The sequence below is a fragment of the Anomaloglossus baeobatrachus genome, chromosome 9 (assembly GCF_048569485.1).
Source record: "Anomaloglossus baeobatrachus isolate aAnoBae1 chromosome 9, aAnoBae1.hap1, whole genome shotgun sequence".
Taxonomy (NCBI): domain Eukaryota; kingdom Metazoa; phylum Chordata; class Amphibia; order Anura; family Aromobatidae; genus Anomaloglossus; species Anomaloglossus baeobatrachus.
In genome coordinates, this window is record NC_134361.1 from 13,437,362 (window position 1) to 13,445,920 (window position 8,559).

Genomic DNA, 8,559 nt, shown 5'->3' on the forward strand with positions numbered 1-8,559 from the left:
CATGCATGCTGCTCCATCCTCACAGTGTCCCATGCATGCTGCTCCATCCTCACAGTGTCCCATGCATGCTGCTCCATCCTCACAGGGTCACATGCATGCTGCCCCCCTCCTCACAGGGTCCCATGCATGCTGCCCCCCTCCTCACAGGGTCCCATGCATGCTGCCCCCTCCTCACAGGGTCCCATGCATGCTGCCCCTCCTCACAGGGTCCCATGCATGCTGCCCCCCTCCTCACAGGGTCCCATGCATGCTGCCCCCTCCTCACAGTGTCCCATGCATGCTGCCCCCCTCCTCACAGGGTCCCATGCATGCTGCCCCCTCCTCACAGTGTCCCATGCATGCTGCTCCATCCTCACAGTGTCCCATGCATGCTGCCCCCTCCTCACAGTGTCCCATGCATGCTGCCCCCTCCTCACAGTGTCCCATGCATGCTGCCCCCTCCTCACAATGTCCCATGCATGCTGCTCCATCCTCACAGTGTCCCATGCATGCTGCCCCCTCCTCACAGGGTCCCATGCATGCTGCCCCCCTCCTCACAGGGTCCCATGCATGCTGCCCCCTCCTCACAATGTCCCATGCATGCTGCTCCATCCTCATAGTGTCCCATGCATGCTGCTCCATCCTCACAGTGTCCCATGCATGCTGCTCCATCCTCACAGTGTCCCATGCATGCTGCCCCCTCCTCACAGTGTCCCATGCATGCTGCCCCCCTCCTCACAGTGTCCCATGCATGCTGCCCCCTCCTCACAGTGTCACATGCATGCTGCCCCCTCCTCACAGTGTCACATGCATGCTGCCCCCTCCTCACAGTGTCACATGCATGCTGCCCCCTCCTCACAGTGTCACATGCATGCTGCCCCCTCCTCACAGTGTCACATGCATGCTGCCCCCCTCCTCACAGGGTCCCATGCATGCTGCCCCCTCCTCACAGGGTCCCATGCATGCTGCCCCCTCCTCACAGTGTCCCATGCATGCTGCCCCCTCCTCACAGGGTCCCATGCATGCTGCCCCCTCCTCACAGTGTCCCATGCATGCTGCTCCATCCTCACAGTGTCCCATGCATGCTGCCCCCTCCTCACAGTGTCCCATGCATGCTGCCCCCTCCTCACAGTGTCCCATGCATGCTGCCCCCTCCTCACAATGTCCCATGCATGCTGCCTCCATCCTCACAGTGTCCCATGCATGCTGCCCCCTCCTCACAGGGTCCCATGCATGCTGCCCCCTCCTCACAGGGTCCCATGCATGCTGCCCCCTCCTCACAGGGTCCCATGCATGCTGCTCCATCCTCACAGTGTCCCATGCATGCTGCTCCATCCTCACAGTGTCCCATGCATGCTGCTCCATCCTCACAGTGTCCCATGCATGCTGCCCCCTCCTCACAGTGTCCCATGCATGCTGCCCCCTCCTCACAGTGTCCCATGCATGCTGCCCCCTCCTCACAGTGTCACATGCATGCTGCCCCCTCCTCACAGTGTCACATGCATGCTGCCCCCTCCTCACAGTGTCACATGCATGCTGCCCCCTCCTCACAGTGTCACATGCATGCTGATCCCTCCTCACAGTGTCCCATGCATGCTGATCCCTCCTCACAGTGTCCCATGCATGCTGCCCCCCTCCTCACAGTGTCACATGCATGCTGCCCCCTCCTCACAGTGTCCCATGCATGCTGATCCCTCCTCACAGTGTCCCATGCATGCTGCCCCCCTCCTCACAGTGTCACATGCATGCTGCCCCCTCCTCACAGTGTCACATGCATGCTGCCATGCTGCCCCCTCCTCACAGTGTCACATGCATGCTGCCCCCTCCTCACAGTGTCCCATGCATGCTGATCCCTCCTCACAATGTCTCATGCATGCTGATCCCTCCTCACAATGTCCCATGCATGCTGCCCCCTCCTCACAGGGTCCCATGCATGCTGCCCCCTCCTCACAATGTCCCATGCATGCTGCCCCCTCCTCACAATGTCCCATGCATGCTGCCCCCTCCTCACAATGTCCCATGCATGCTGCCCCCTCCTCACAATGTCCCATGCATGCTGCCCCCCTCCTCAGTGTCCATGCATGCTGCCCCCCTCCTCACAATGTCCCATGCATGCTGCCCCCTCCTCACAATGTCCCATGCATGCTGCCCCCTCCTCACAATGTCCCATGCATGCTGCCCCTTCTCCATAATGAGCTCCCAATGCTGCCCCCCTCTTATTCTGAGTCCTTACACTCCCCCCATCGATTTTGTCATTGCACTATCCCTCAACCCTTGTCCTCTGTCTCTAGCATTGGCCCCTCTCTCCCATTCCCCCAGCAGCAGCCTCTCCCCCAGCATCAGCCTCTCTCACCCCAGCCTCCCCCAGCATCAGCCTCTCTCTCCCCCAGCATCAGCCTCTCTCTCCCCCAGCCTCCCCCAGCATCAGCCTCTCTCCCTCCAGCATCAGCCTCTCTCTCCCCCAGCATCAGCCTCCTCCCCCAGCCTCAGCCTCTCTCTCCCCCAGCCTCCTCCCCCAGCCTCAGCCTCTCTCTCCCCCCAGCCTCCTCCCCCAGCCTCAGCCTCTCTCCCCCCCAGCCTCCCTCCAGCCTCAGCCTCTCTCCCCCCCAGCCTCCCCCCCAGCCTCAGCCTCTCTCTCTTCCCAGCCTCCCCCCCAGCCTCAGCCTCTCTCTTCCCAGCCTCCCCCAGCCTCAGCCTCTCTCTTCCCAGCCTCCCCCCAGCCTCAGCCTCTCTCTTCCCAGCCTCCCCCCCAGCCTCAGCCTCTCTCTTCCCAGCCTCCCCCCCAGCCTCTCTCTCTCCCCCCCAGCCTCAGCCTCTCTCTCCCCCCAGCCCCCCCCCCAGCCTCAGCCTCTCTCTCCCCCCAGCCTCTCCCCCCAGCCTCAGCCTCTCTCTCTTCCCAGCCTCCCTCCCAGCCTCAGCCTCTCTCTCTTCCCAGCCTCCCCCCCAGCCTCAGCCTCTCTCTTCCCAGCCTCCCCCCCAGCCTCAGCCTCTCTCTCCCCCCAGCCTCCCCCCAGCCTCAGCCTCTCTCTCCCCCAGCCCCCCCCAGCCTCAGCCTCTCTCTCCCCCCAGCCTCCCCCCCAGCCTCAGCCTCTCTCTCCCCCCAGCCTCCCCCCCAGCCTCAGCCTCTCTCTCCCCCCAGCCTCCCCCCAGCCTCAGCCTCTCTCTTCCCAGCCTCCCCCCCAGCCTCAGCCTCTCTCTCTCCCAGCCTCTCTTCCCCCAGCCTCTCTCTTCCCCAGCCTCTCTCTTCCCCCAGCCTCCCCCCAGCCTCTCTCCCCCCCAGCCTCCCCCCCAGCCTCTCTCCCCCCCAGCCTCCCCCCCAGCCTCTCTCTCCCCCCAGCCTCCCCCCCAGCCTCTCTCCCCCCCAGCCTCCTCCAGCCTCTCTCTCCCCCCAGCCTCCCCCCCAGCCTCTCTCTCCCCCCAGCCCCCCCAGCCTCTCTCTCCCCCCAGCCTCCCCCCCCAGCCTCTCTCTCCCCCCAGCCTCCCCCCCCAGCCTCTCTCTCCCCCCAGCCTCCCCCCCCAGCCTCTCTCTCCCCCCAGCCTCCCCCCCAGCCTCTCTCTCCCCCCAGCCTCCCCCCCAGCCTCTCTCTCCCCCCAGCCTCCCCCCCCAGCCTCTCTCTCCCCCCAGCCTCCCCCCCCAGCCTCTCTCTCCCCCCAGCCTCCCCCCCAGCCTCTCTCTCCCCCCAGCCTCCCCCCCCAGCCTCTCTCTCCCCCCAGCCTCCCCCCCCAGCCTCTCTCTCTCCCCCCAGCCTCCCCCCCAGCCTCTCTCTCCCCCCAGCCTCCCCCCCAGCCTCTCTCTCCCCCCAGCCTCCCCCCCAGCCTCTCTCTCCCCCCAGCCTCCCCCCCCAGCCTCTCTCTCCCCCCAGCCTCCCCCCCAGCCTCTCTCTCCCCCCAGCCTCCCCCCCCAGCCTCTCTCCCCCCCCAGCCTCCCCCCCCAGCCTCTCTCCCCCCCAAGCCTCCCCCCCCAGCCTCTCTCCCCCCCCAGCCTCCCCCCCCAGCCTCTCTCTCCCCCCAGCCTCCCCCCCAGCCTCTCTCTCCCCAGCCTCTCTCTTCCCCCAGCCTCCCCCCCAGCCTCTCTCCCCCCAGCCTCCCCCCCAGCCTCTCTCCCCCCCAGCCTCCCCCCCAGCCTCTCTCTCCCCCCAGCCTCCCTCCAGCCTCTCTCTCCCCCAGCCTCCCCCCCAGCCTCTCTCTCCCCCCAGCCTCCCTCTCCCCCCAGCCTCCCCCCCCAGCCTCTCTCTCCCCCCAGCCTCTCTCTCCCCCAGCCTCCCCCCCAGCCTCTCTCTCCCCCCAGCCTCCCCCCCAGCCTCTCTCTCCCCCCAGCCTCCCCCCCAGCCTCTCTCTCCCCCCAGCCTCCCCCCCCAGCCTCTCTCTCTCCCCCCAGCCTCCCCCCCCAGCCTCTCTCTCCCCCCAGCCTCCCCCCCAGCCTCTCTCTCCCCCCAGCCTCCCCCCCAGCCTCTCTCTCCCCAGCCTCTCTCTTCCCCAGCCTCTCTCTTCCCCCAGCCTCCCCCCCAGCCTCTCTCTCCCCCAGCCTCCCCCCAGCCTCTCTCTCCCCCCAGCCTCCCCCCAGTCTCTCTCTCCCCCCAGCCTCTCTCCCCCAGCCTCTCTCCCCCCAGCCTCCCTCTTCCCCAGCCTCTCTCCCCCTCCCCCTCCCTCTCCCCCAGCCTCTCTCCCCCAGCCTCTCTCTCCCCCAGCCTCCCTCTTCCCCCAGCCTCCCTCTTCCCCAGCCTCCCTCTTCCCCCAGCCTCTCTCTCCCCCCAGCCTCCCTCTTCCCCCAGCCTCCCACCAGCCTCAGCCTCTCTCTCCCCCCAGCCTCCCCCCCAGCCTCTCTCTCCCCCCAGCCTCTCTCTCCCCCCCAGCCTCTCTCTCCCCCCAGCCTCTCTCTCCCCCCCAGCCTCAGCCTCTCTCTCCCCCCAGCCTCCCCCCCAGCCTCTCTCCCCCCAGCCTCTCTCTCCCCCCCAGCCTCAGCCTCTCTCTCCCCCCAGCCTCCCCCCCAGCCTCTCTCCCCCAGCCTCTCTCTCCCCCCAGCCTCCCCCCCAGCCTCTCTCTCCCCCCAGCCTCCCCCCAGCCTCTCTCCCCCAGCCTCCCCCCCAGCCTCTCTCTCCCCCCAGCCTCCCCCCCAGCCTCTCTCTCCCCCCAGCCTCCCCCCCAGCCTCTCTCTCCTCCCAGCCTCTCTCTCCCCCCAGCCTCCCCCCCAGCCTCTCTCTCCCCCCAGCCTCCCCCCCAGCCTCTCTCTCTCTTCCCAGCCTCCCCCCCAGCCTCAGTCTCTCTCTCTTCCCAGCCTCCCCCCCTCTCTCTTCCCAGCCTCTCTCTTTTCCCAGCCTCCTCCCAGCCAAAAAGAGGCATTACAACGATCATCAACTAACCTGTAAGGTGCCCATACATTCTAGGCTCTGCCTCTGCCTTACCTGCTCCGGTGCCTGCTGCCCTGCTCTGCTGATTATCCACTTCTGGCTGGCTCCAGCTCCAGTCGCGTCCTCCTCCGCGGCGTGAGTCGTCTGCAGCATTGGACGCTGCAGCACGGGGCAGTGAGCTGATTGGCGCGCCCGCGCGCCTCTGACCCGGAAGTGCAGGCCCTGGCGCCCTCCGTGTATTTAAGAGACAGAGGTGCGCCTTTCCTCCCTCTCACCCCCCCCCCCCCCCCCACCCGAGAACACAGCGAAGTGCAACGGAGGGGGGGGCGGGGGGCGGGGATGTTAAAAAAAAAAAAAAAAAAAAATTATAATTTTTTTTTTTTTTTTTTTTTTTGCTGCCAGAAAGTGCCGCCCCCCCCGCAACGTGCCGCCCTAGGCACCGGACCACGGGTGCCTAGTGGCAAATACGGCCCTGGGCATGGGCATGCATGGCTTTCAATGGCACTGGGTCACTTGTGTTTATTGATGACATAACAGCAGACAAGAGTAGCCGGATGAATTCTGAAGTGTACCGGGATATACTTTCAGCCCAGATTCAGCCAAATGCCGCAAAGTTGATCGGACGGCGCTTCATAGTACAGATGGACAATGACCCCAAGCATACAGCCAAAGCTACCCAGGAGTTCATGAGTGCAAAAAAGTGGAACATTCTGCAATGGCCAAGTCAATCACCAGATCTTAACCCAATTGAGCATGCATTTCACTTGCTCAAATCCAGACTTAAGATGGAAAGACCCACAAACAAGCAAGACCTGAAGGCTGCGGCTGTAAAGGCCTGGCAAAGCATTAAGAAGGAGGAAACCCAGTGTTTGGTGATGTCCATGGGTTCCAGACTTAAGGCAGTGATTGCCTCCAAAGGATTCGCAACAAAATATTAAAAATAAAAAATTTTTTTTGGGTTTGGTTTATTTGTCCAATTACTTTTGACCTCCTAAAATGTGAAGTGTTTGTAAAAAAAATGTGACAATTCCTACAATTTCTATCAGATATTTTTGTTCAAACCTTCAAATTAAACGTTACAATCTGCACTTGAATTCTGTTGTAGAGGTTTCATTTCAAATCCAATGTGGTGGCATGCAGAGCCCAACTCGCCAAAATTGTGTCACTGGCCAAAGATTTCTGGACCTAACTGTATGTACAAGAATATAACTACTATAATACTGCCCCTATGTACAAGAATATAACTACTATAATACTGCCTCCTATGTACAAGAATATAACTACTATAATACTGCTACTATATACAAGAACATAACTACTATAATACTGCCCCTATGTACAAGAATATAACTACTATAATACTGCCCCTATGTACAAGAATATAACTACTATACTACTGGCCCCTATGTACAGGAATATAACTACTATAATACTGCTCCCTATGTACAAGAATATAACTACTATAATACTGCTCCCGATGTACAAGAATATAACTACTATACTACTGCCCCCTATGTACAAGAATTTAACTACTATAATACTGCCTCCTATGTACAAGAATATAACTACTATAATACTGCTCCTATGTACAGGAATATAACTACTATAATACTGCTACTATATACAAGAACATAACTACTATAATACTGCCCCTATGTACAAGAATATAACTACTATAATACTGCCCCTATGTACAAGAATATAACTACTATAATTCTGCCCCCTATGTACAAGAATATAACTACTATAATACTGCTCCTATGTACAAGAATATAACTACTATAATACTGCCCCCTATGTACAAGAATATAACTACTATAATACTGCCCCTATGTACAAGAATATAACTACTATAATACTGACCCTATATACAAGAATATAACTACTATAATACTGCCCCTATATACAAGAATATAACTACTATAATACTGCTACTATGTACAAGAATATAACTACTATAATACTGCTACTATGTACAAGAATATAACTACTATAATACTGCTCCTATGTACAAGAATATAACTACTATACTACTGCCCCCTATGTACAGGAATATAACTACTATAATACTGCTCCCTATGTACAAGAATATAACTACTATAATACTGCTCCCTATGTACAAGAATATAACTACTATACTACTGCCCCCTATGTACAGGAATATAACTACTATAATACTGCCTCCCTATGTACAAGAATATAACTACTATAATACTGCCCCTAAATACAAGAATATAACTACTATAATACTGCCCCTATGTAGAGGAATATAACTACTATAATACTGGCCTTATGTACAAGAATATAACTACTATAATACTGCCCCTATGTACAAGAATATAACTGCTATACTACTGCCCCTATGTACGAGACTATAACTACTATAATACTGCTCCTATGTAGGAGAATATAACTACTATAATACTGCTTTTATGTAGGAGAATATAACTACTATAATACTGCCCCTATGTACAAGAATATAACTACTATAATACTGTCCCTATGTACAAGAATATAACTACTATAATATTGCCCACTATGTACAAGAATATAACTACTATAATACTGCCCCCTATGTACAAGAATATAACTACTATACTACTGCCCCCTATGTACAGGAATATAACTACTATAATACTGCTCCTATGTACAAAAATATAACAACTATAATACTGCCCCTATATACAAGAATATAATCACTATAATACTGCCTCCTATGTACGAGCCTATAACTACTTTAATAATGCCCCCTATGTACAAGAATATAACTACTATAATACTGCCCCTATGTACAAACATATAACTACTATAATACTGCCCCTATGTACAAGAATATAACTACTATAATACTGCCCCTATATACAAGAATATAACTACTATAATACTGTTCCCTATGTACAAGAATATAACTACTATAATAATGCCTCTATATACAAGAATATAACTACTATAATAATGCCTCCTATGTACAAGAATATAACTACTGTAATACTGTTCCCTATGTACAAGAATATAACTACTATAATACTGCCCCTATATACAAGAATATAACTACTATAATACTGTTCCCTATGTACAAGAATAAAACTACTATAATAATGCCTCTATATACAAGAATATAACTACTATAATACTGCCCCTATGTACAAGAATATAACTACTATAATACTGCCCCTATATACAAGAATATAACTATAAAGAAAAAAGAGAATTGCGACAACGCCAGTAGGTG